The sequence below is a fragment of the Synchiropus splendidus genome, chromosome 3, assembly GCF_027744825.2.
Source record: "Synchiropus splendidus isolate RoL2022-P1 chromosome 3, RoL_Sspl_1.0, whole genome shotgun sequence".
Lineage (NCBI taxonomy): Eukaryota > Metazoa > Chordata > Actinopteri > Syngnathiformes > Callionymidae > Synchiropus > Synchiropus splendidus.
The window spans coordinates 11,939,309-11,950,458 of NC_071336.1; positions in this window are offsets into that span (position 1 = coordinate 11,939,309).

Sequence of the window (11,150 nt, forward strand, 5' to 3'; positions counted from 1 at the left end):
AAGCTAAATGAAAGTGCACAACTCCTTAAACAAGCAGGAAAAAGACTGTTTATCGACACTTGGACTAGTTTCAATAATCATGTTTTGACGCTGTGAACAAAAGCTGAGGGGGATAATAAGAAAAGAACAAATAAATAAATGGTAAGAAACTTTTTACCCTGGACTGGTGGAGGGGGGTGCAGTTGTGGTAGTTGTTCAAGGGAGGGCGATGGTGCTCTTTCCAGCATTGGGGAATGTACTGCTCCAGGTTCAAGTCCCGCCCATGAACTTCTCTCTATGTCCTGGGGATGTATTTCAAGAGTGTTTTCACAAGTTTTTCAGGATGTCAGAAGGATGAGTGCGTAGCACCTTTGTGCTAAAATCACATTATTAAACACATTTAACTGCCACTAATAATGGCTGTCAGAAAACAGCAGGCCGCCTCATCAGGAAAGGCCTTGCTCAATAGGTACGGTAATGTTTTCCTAACAGACTTCCAAGTGCTTTTTTTTTCCTGACTAGTAGGGATGGGCGATATGGACAAAAAAATATGATAAATGTTGTCATTTCAGCGATGCATTGCATGATGCAATGCATTTTCATTCTGTTCCTTGTGTTGGACACTACAGCCTCTCTTGAAACTGTTTTATAATGAAACTTATTAGTGGAGTTTGTCTCCAACGTTATTATTTGTTTATGTTTGGATATAATAGTTAACTAAGTGTAGCGATGACGGTTTACTTAACCTATGGACCAGTCTGCACACATTTCCATGATGCCATTGAAGAAATATAAGCAATAATGTGAAAAAATGATCATTTAGTCGCATTGTATTCTCAAAATCATTATATGAACCGTCCTTTGATCTGTGTGATGAAAAACTTTTTCACAATTCTCCTTTCTAAAATGGTTGTCTTTCAGCGGCATCACAGATACTTTGACCGCTTTAGAATTTGTTGATGGTCCCTAACTGATGCGGGTTGTAGCATTAGTGCTGCCTGTGAGAGTGTGTCAGCGACTGGTGAACCCTAATTGGGGGCGCAGAAAAGGACGCCGCCGCCAATACCGGAGTGGATGTCTGTCGACTAACCAACCATTTTCACCACAGTGTTTTGCTGAGGCACCAGCGCAGCGGGAGACCTGCTTGTGTTCATATGAACCAAGGCAGGCGACCATGTCAGAGAACCTATGTAATAAAACAAACACACGATCCAGAGACTCAGAGTCGACAAGTGTCACCATCAAAAGTTTCCTGTATTAAAAATGAGTTACATACTACGATCGTGAACCAAAGTCTACCAAACTCTCCACAACTGTCACGCACCAGTTTCGGCTGTCAAACGCCACAGAGCTGGAGAGCGCGGTGCGCCGTCACAGTTTCGTCTTATTCATGGATGCATGTCCAATGCAGCGAGTGTTTCGCGTGTTTACCGAATTTATCGTGATATGCAGAATTCTCATTGCAGAAATTGTTTTTTACAATAGGTTATCGCCAGAACCCCGTCGGTATACTGCTACTGTCAAATACATTAAAACCTCAGGCACCACAACACGGCTGAAAAACATTTGAAAAGGGAATAGGTAACAGTGTGAAGTGGCTGACTGAAGTCTAATTCACACTACATTGACCTTTTGCTTTGTTTTCATCACAGCTTCCATTCCACCTGGTTGTCATGTCGACTGATGAGGGATGCAGATATTCACTTTTGACAGCAACTGAAATCTCCTTTTCATCTGAGCAGTTGGACGCATCACAATATTATCCTATTATTATTAATGTTGAGCAGAAACCGGCTGCTGCGTTCACTGATCATAGTCCATGGTCCAACAGAGGCAGAGCAGAAACAACATTGTGTTGCTAAACATATATTTCACTTGTAAACTCACTGTCTCTATGTGTCCATTCACAGGAGACAGCTTCATCTTCAGTTTCATTGGTTAACAACAGCATTTCAGTCTTGCGGATGACTCGACATCATGCGGACTGATGGCTGTCAAAATGGAAAATGGGCTATCAAACCCAAAAAGGGGTCAGTGAGATTTGAAACAGTTCTTTAATTTGGACAAATGGCGTGAGGATTCTCCCTGCTGGTCCAAATGAGACAATGTAACGACTTGCCAGAGTTTGATACACTTTCCCAATCAGTCAAGCAGACGGACGGACAGACGGAAGAGGGTCTAACTAGCCAATTGATCCTGCTGTAGACGTGCTGGCAGCCGGCCTTCTTCCTCTCTTCTTCTCGTCTCTGTTCCAGACTATCAGACATGACAGAACCAGCTGGCTGCTGGCAAAGGCACAGTCAGAGAATATAAGCTATTTGTGTGAGCGTGTTTCAGTCTCTTTGGTGTGCGTCGCTGTCTGTACCCAGTGTTTGTTTGGCAAGCCAGTTTTTCCGCGAGGCAGTGGAGTCACAGGTGAGGCAGGTATTCAGGAGGCGGGGCTAAGAGCAATATTTAATTCCTATAAAGACATCTGTCAACAGTTTCCTGACATGGCTGCTTGCTCCGGTTGGTTTGTGGTATTTGCTTGTCTCTGTGACTCACTGGCAACATTAGAGGACAACTTTGTTGTCTCAAATGAGCAGATGTGTGAGCTAACATTAAAGACAGTTTTTGACGTGATTGTGCCCTCCAGCCAGGATATGACCTGCGTACAGAAGGTTCTACAGGCAACACAGCCGTGGAGACGAGGTGCAGAACCAAGACTGTACATCCCCACTGTGGCCTCGGGGATTCGGCCTGAGCTGGGTAATGTGTTCCTGGGGAAGGAATTCCGTGACTAATTCGATATCTTCATAGATGATGAGTTCAGACTGTCTGTCATGCTTTGTTACCAATGGTGATACCAGAAGCTCCGTGTCTTCCTTTCACCTCTAACAGTGAGACAGAGGCTCATACGGTCAACACAAAAGAAGTTCAAAAGTCCAACTATTCCGTTTCATAAAATGCTTAAATCTTTCTCTCCCTACAACTGATAACTTTTGGTTGAGAAACAAGATATTTTGATATTTAATATTATAGTTTTCCACTGCTTGTCATCAACTAACTGGAGGCACATTTGCTTGCACACCTCTGTGGCACTTCTGGTTTTCAACTAGCATTCGTTGCAAGTAAGCCTAAGTAGTTTAACGGGATCCTTGTATACCAACCAGCTGAACCCACAATTGCTGAATGAGGTTGGGGGCGTGACTGCTGGTGGTCCTCTCCCAAATTCCCAAGTTTGTTTCAGAGAAAACCGGGTCTGTGGTGGAGACTTTACTGAGCCAGACATTTCCCATTGTACATGCAGCATATGAAGTAAAAAAAAGTGGTACTGCTCTAGCATGATAGTGAAAATATGAGACAATAAAATTTGAAGCATTTGAAGGCGTTGGAAAAAGAACTTTTAGAAATATTCCTTCTTACTCAAACTGACCGATAATCAGTCATGAATCAGTCTTGCTCTATGTCCACTACAGGCCACTGTACTGAGATTGCTGGTTGAGAGATCACTATTTTTGAGCTATGTGTCTTCTTTGCTGATCCATCTAAAATAAACATGTGTTGAGGAATGGGTTCCTTTCACACTCTACACTATGACCTTCAGCTACTGAAACTGTTTGATATCGACACCGTTACTACCGAGACGTCTCAGTCGGTGCCATAAAAAAGTGGAAGTTCGGCACCCGGTGCTGCAGGTACCGAAGAATCTGGTGAGGTTGTTGAGTATTTTCATGCAAGGCACAACAATTTCACCAAATAATTACCTTTATATATTCACCCCATCAGGATTTAATAGTCTGCCTTAATGGTACGTGACTTCAGCTGCATTAGCCAAAAGTAATTTAGGGGACTCTGACTGATGCTCCTCGGTGATGGAGCAATCCGAGGAGGCTTGAGCTGCTGACGCCTTTTGCTTACCTTGGTCATTAGGACCTCAATGCTCTCTTAAATCAGAGAATTATTCGCTGAACTGTATCTTGGGATCGAGGAAAGCAAAGGCATAAAGCGGACGCCCAGCCTTGGCTGTGCGATTTGATTATCCCTCCTGTAAAGAACAAAGTGAGCATCAGAATGTAATAAAGGTGTGGAGAGAAGAAAGAACAAGAGACGGAGACAAAGAGCAGGTGAGGAGGCCAGAGAGAGGCTTAAGGCCAACACCAGCCACCATAACTGCTTTTATTGTGAGGTGATGAGTCTGTTGTCAGCCCCTTGAGCCATGAGGCGTTTCACCTTGACCAGATCAACAGTCACATAAATGGATCACACAAGCTGTGATGGACGACGTTTACTTCCAAACAAGATGACATCTGGAGTCAGAAAACTCAATCGAAGCGGGGCAAGATGTGTAAAGGTGAGTGGAGAAAGGGGGAGGAAGAGGGACATGAAAGGGGTTAAGGCCTGCGAGGTTCCCTCAGCGGTTCCTCCACTTTTCCTCTAGGAACCATTTAATACTGCCGCCTGTTTTTGACTTTAACTTTACATGTATGTGACACTGACAATAAACAGGGAAACTGGGGGATGCCGGAAAGGGCCATTGACTTATCATTAAGGTGACATACGGGAACTATTTGAAGTTACTAAAATTGTATTTTTATAGTCTGTGTTTTGCCCATTATTCATTAGTGTACCATTACATTTATGTAGAAATGTTTTTTCACAACTAATTGCCACCTTATTGTTGTCTTCCTCAGCGACATGACAGTCCTGAGGCTTCATGGGACGTAAATAAATTTGTTAAAACGCCACTCTTCTGCGACATGCTCCCTAAATTGCATGATCTATATCCCGAGATTGTGATAAATGTTCTGCACATTAGCTGCAGAGGCTGTGTGCGTGCGCTGATGTGAGCACTGTCGGATAGCGCCGCTGCTGATGGCTATCTTTTTCGGCGAGAGCTCTATCGATTGGGCCGGGGTAAATAATTGGTTGGGTCTACAAGCTGTCATGTTCGCCCTGATTGCTAAGCACCGGCGCTCTCCCTGTGTGTCCCTCTCCAGCATCCTTAGTCTATCTCTACATATATCGACCAGCACCTTATGTGACCGGCCTTCAATTTGGGATCTAATCCCTGTCCTGAAGCTGTGTTACCAGTAATCTGCAGCGTGTTCATTGTTCTGGGGAGAGGTAGCACAAACAAGGGTTTAAAGAGGCGGCAAACACCAAAGCGATGCGAATAGAGAGTCATGAATTTTACAATACAGACCATGCCTTGTTTGAATTATTACTGCTGCATGGATTTTCCTTTGGAAATGCGAATGGGCCTGTTTGGCTCAATTATTATTTAGGTTTGTGATGCAACGTGTCAACATGAACACAATATATATATATATATATATATATATATATATATATATATATATATATATATATATATATATATGCTAGATTGCTAGATAATATTTTTGGCATATAAAAAATACATTATATTATAAACAGAGAAATTTAAATGACACACGTATAGTTTGGCAGCAGACAGACAGATACAGACAATTACCCAGCCTCCATGGGTGACCATAGCGTGAGGTGGTTCAACAGCTGAAAGGTATCTTTCATTAACGCATGCAGCAAGGACCGCTTCAAAGAAGTGTCTTTAGTTGTCTTTTGATGTCTTTATTCTGACATATTTAATAATCCGTGTCTTTTCACACACATTTGTTTGAGCTGTGAATATGGAAGTGCAGAGGTGATTCTCTAACTCATTCATAGTGGAAACTATGGTGGAATGACGAGGCTTCATGAAAGTGTTTGCGGAAAAAAAAAAAATTGGAATGAACGTCACTCACAGGAATTTTGACCAGTCCAAGCTTTCAGAAGCCACTCATCTTTACTCCAATGGCGTTGGGAAAGTGGACTTTTGCATCCTATGCTGACGACAAAGGCAGCCTTCTGCAGTGCATGTTGACACAGAGGCATCTAAAAAAAGAAAACAAAACAGAGCAAAAAATATTCACGTCAGTTTGAGGGGCATTTAAATAGCAAATGACATGTTGTTTCATGTAGAACGAAAGGAGCGCCATCCCATATCTAATCTAACTCCATCCTCCATGTGCTAGTCACTGCATGAAGATCTGCTGTGAAAGGCGGGACATGTGCGACAATTTAAAGCCAAACACGGTTTGCACCAGCCTAGAGCACAAAAGTCTACTTTCCCAACGGCAGAAATGAATCTGATGGTGGGACATTGAACTAATGTTTGTGAAGAGGAACTGAGTCCAGTTGAAATAAACAACAGAATAGTGTAAATAATAACTTAATAAGCGTGTTCACATCTTGTTTAGGCTCTCATTTCCTGGTTATTCAAGTCACGTTTTGTTTCAAACAACAACAAAAACGAAACAGGACTGCCTGTAACCTTTTTGAGTTGGACGACTTGGATTCAGACAAAAGATGAAAAAAAAAAGTCTCCTCCAAACACGTTTGCATTGGTGTGACCAGCAACTCTCCACGTTACCCAGCATTGCCCCGATGCTGTATTTCCACACATATTGACAAAGAGAGCCCCATTTGCATATACGTTGACGTCCTCAAGCACATAACTCTTCAAACAAACAAGTTCAGCTCATCCCAGAGGGGCGAATGCCATCACTTCACAAGCGTGACTCCCAGGGTGCGAACACCGATCCATTGTGTGCTGGGATTGACTGATAGATTATGGCTGCGGGGCAGGTGCTATTGACTCATCAGTGGCAGTTGGGGCGGAGAAGAAGTTGGGTGGAGGTGAAGCGTCGACCAGACTGCCACTCAGCCTCATGGGAAACTGGTTTAGCTGCCGCTCCGGGGCATGTTAATGCAGGGAGGAAACTGGAATAATGTGGGAAGTGGAAGCGAGAAGCCAGAGAGAGGGGAAAGGGTCATGGTTTGAGGGCAGAGGGAAGACTAACTCCAAATTGTAAATGAGCAGTTCCTGCTTATTTAATCTTTAAATGAGAAGCTACGGGAGCATCAGGGAAGAAAGGCCACTGCTAGGATAATCCTTCACAGCTTTCTTCACATCTTACTTTGAGATGTCATTTGTGCAGAACAGACGTGCAGATATTTTTTTTCAATATATAAAAAGGCAGAAAAAAAAGGCAAAGACAGGCAAAAAAAACCCAAACATAACCTAATTGGGTTGATATTTTTATTAATATTTCTCTCATCTAGAGGTACATTACATAGTGAACATAAATTTAAAATGACTTGACATGACGTTATCACATTTGTCATAGTCATTTACCTGAAGAGTTTCATTCATTTAATTTCTTCCTCCTCATATTTAATACAATTCTTTATTTCTTACTTTAATATATAATTCATTTCTTTAAAAATGTGTATAAACTTTTGTTTCTTTTTATTTATATCAGGTTTATGCCAAATTACGCTGAAAGGTCTTTATTATTATTATTATTATTATTATTATTATTATTATATTATTATTATTATTATTATTATTATTATTATTATTATTATTATTGTTATATTATTGTTAGCAGAAGTAGTAATAACAGTGGTATGACAAAAATCATCTCATCCAACCATTGACATACTTAAGGCTGTCGTGTACTGTGACATCCAGGTGACATGAAGGGGCTATTAATAGGGGAATAATATCACAGGTCGATCCGTGACCTTCAAAGCAGCTTATATTTCCGTGCCGGTAGATGATTATAGGAGTGTGTGTGGACATGAACTCCTCCAGTGAATAGTAGGGAACAATCCCTTCATCTTAAGCCGAGTTCGAGTGAATAGTAAATAGCTGAGCTGCCTAGGTGGGTTCTAAGTGCAGGCAGGCACGTGCACGGACGGAAAAAAGGAGCAACCATTGCACCAAAAAAAAAAATCTTATCGTCTTTTGGGTCACATGATCAGGAATTAATAATGATGGTTCATGTGGATTTATACACATTTCCAAAAACAAATGCATAAAAATGAAATCAAATCTCAGAACCAATTTTCTTGTGTTTATAGCGACAAAAATGTGTTCTCCTTGTCTATTCAACATCAGGTAATTACAACTTTATTATTAGAATTTCAATGTGTCGTAGTGGTCTGAGCACATCCCTGAGGTTTGGCCCAACCTCAATATTTCGAACTGAATGCATTTTACAGTCAACCAATTCGACATATCAAACTAAATATCAACGTACAGGCCAATCCAAAAAGATCCTCATAAAGCCTGACTATTCCAGCACCAGCAGCGTGTTTACCTGTTTGATGCAGCAGGTCCGAAGAGTCGCTGGACTGTCACTCTTTGCTGTATGAGGAGTGGTAGGGGCTGCTGCACAGGTTGGTGAGCCCCCACAATGGCTTGTCAGAGGCTTTAACTTTGGTTGGAATTGATGAGAGAGTAACTTTTTTTTTCTCACAAATTGAAGAATGAAGGAAATGGGCTCCAGAATGGGGCACTTATCTGTTGCAGGGAAAAAGGACTGGCGCTCCGGCAGCACTAGGGGTCTGTCTGTGCACGTCCCTGGTGGGAGAGGATACTGAGTGGCCCAGAATAAAGTTCAGACAACAGGAAAATGATAAGAGCGAGATGGGACATGTTCCCCACTTGAATGAGAAACGTGAAACTCCCCTCAGCGCTACTGTCAGGGTGACACATCCACTCAAGAATCCCAGATCACATAGGCTTGCACTGACTTTGAAAAGAGAGACTGGGAGAGGGTTTTATGTGTCTGAATTTGTCCTAAAGAGTTTAATACTGCTGAAGAGACGATCAATGTCAGCAGGATAGTCTGCTTCATAACCCATAACTGTGCTCTGGGAGGACCGTTCACCCGTCAATAATTCACTCGGATTGCACAAAACAAAAGAGAAAACTCACCATCAGAAAAGACCCACTTTCACCAACAGAAACACAGAATTTTACACCAGCTGGATGCGATGCACAGTTTATTGCGTTTATTTCAGATCAACAACACTGAAACAGCTGTGCGCTCCACCTTCCCTCTCGGTACATGCCTAGATTGATACTCAGTATATAACGCGGTACAGGGCAGGACACAAACACTTACACACTCACACCTGGGGACAATTGAGAACCATCAATTAACCCCTGTGTGTTTGGACTGTGCGAGGTAATGAGAGAGCCTGGAGGAAACTGACACTCGCACCAGCAGAACACCACACGGAAGTGGCCGCGCCGCTGCAGCAGCTCTTCACTACGCCCTTCATTTTGATATTATGTCCAAAGATTCATCTGCTTATTCATGCATAAGATTGAATGATCTCAGTTGCATTTGTTGTTGTTTCACCCTAGTTTTGGGAGTATTTTATCATCACGTCTTCAATGCCAGACAAACAATTCCATATTTAATCTGTGACAGCACACCTGATGCTTTTCTCTCTCACACAAAGGACTCTAGCACTAGGGAACAGCACTTTCCGAATTCTTGAGACACAGTCTTATGACGTAATATAAGACATTTCTTTCACCTATAAATTAAAATGGCTACAGACCACTGCTATGTCAGTGTGTCTTCTTCAGCACTGAGGTATTCACGTGGCGAGATATGCTTCCATACCTTGTTTCATTGCTTTTCTGAACTGAGATATGATCTTCATCTGTCATCTCCATCTGCCGTAACCAAGTGTATGAGGAATGGTAAAAGAGATTCTTTATATCTTCGGTTGTTCAACCCCATTTTCCACATTGAAAAACGGCTGCAGACGGTGGACCTCCAGCCGACTTCCCCAGATGTTTTGTCCTGAGGTTCAGATATCAGAAAGACAGAAACATTTGAGAGGGACACTGAGTGCTGCGGTTTCCAGAGCCTGAGAGCCTCATCGTGGTTCCCTGTGATAATAAAGCGACCTTTCCCGGGAACGGCATCAATTCAAGCCTCTCTCTGCCCTCAATAACCCTCGTCCCGCTGGCCTACCCGGCTTGATTAACCGTCGCCAAGGTAACCGCTCCATTACCGGCCTAATTGCTCTTACAGGACAATAGACGTCATAATTCTGACAAATTTTTCTCTGCTGCACGCTGAGAAGTCATTGTTGGCGTAATTGCTGTTGCCTGAGTTGTGCGCGGCTTGAAAGCGCGTGAGCGTAGCCCATACATGTTTGGAAAACAACTTATCTAAAAGTGAATACAATCGCAACATTGTGTTGAATCTGCACCATCGACACAAACAAAGAACACAAAAATCATATGTCTATTCCTTTAAAAAAGTGGGAGCCAAATTTCGATTCCCACTTTATCAAATCTATTGTCGCAATGATGTCGTTCTGAGGCACAGAAGCATGACATATGTTAGCGTGTGACTCGAAAGAGCACCTTAAAACATCCTGAAAGTAACAAGTGAAATAAACAAATAAATAGATGTTAAGGTGCTTCATATCATCACAGTTACACAAGGGATGAGAACAAGTCATATAGAATTCTGGCATTACGTCAAAGTACCTTCATTTACGCTCCTCATATTGACAGTCGTATAGACCAGGATGTGAGCAATTGTGAACAATGCACATAATTTCTGACAGCAGTGCAGTGCAAAAGTTTGATTGGCAGCTACTTGACAAGGCATCATTCAATTTTGGGAGAGGGAGGGGCACCTGAAGTTCTGATTCTATGGGAATTTAAACCCGTTTTGCCTGATTTATGTTAATCTGCCATTAATCTCTTTCGGATACGTCTGCTTTTTGGAGTGGCTCAAACAATCTGACTTTTTTTTGGTTGATTTTATTGCTCTTTTTACTGGAATAATACCCTGTGAAAAGTAAGAGTTTCATATTCAACAATAACTCTATTAACTTGGGCGCCACTGGGTGCATCAATTGAGAGTTGCTACGTATCTATTTTTTGCATTTTTATGGGTCCGCATTCTACTGCAATCCAGTGTTCATCCACCAGTTTGTCTTGTAAGTCACTTGCATGCCGCAACACATCAATTTTGTTTCACTTATCTTGAAAAGAAATTGAAATTAATATTTTTATTTTTATTATTTTTCAGAAATTAAAGTTATTGTCTGCAATTTCAACAAAGTAATAGCACGTGTCTGTGAGGGTTCATTCTCCCTTGACTACTTTTCAGTCGATGGTAGTTTTCAGAACCAACCTATCAAAAACAAGTTCAGTGTTTGAGGCAGGCCGATCAAACAAGAACTTGAGACGTCCATGCTGGAGCCATCATGCAGATCAGTGCGTCCTGACAGAGCAGCACTCTGAGGTCACTGAGGTTGTGGATGCTGGAGTGACACGATCA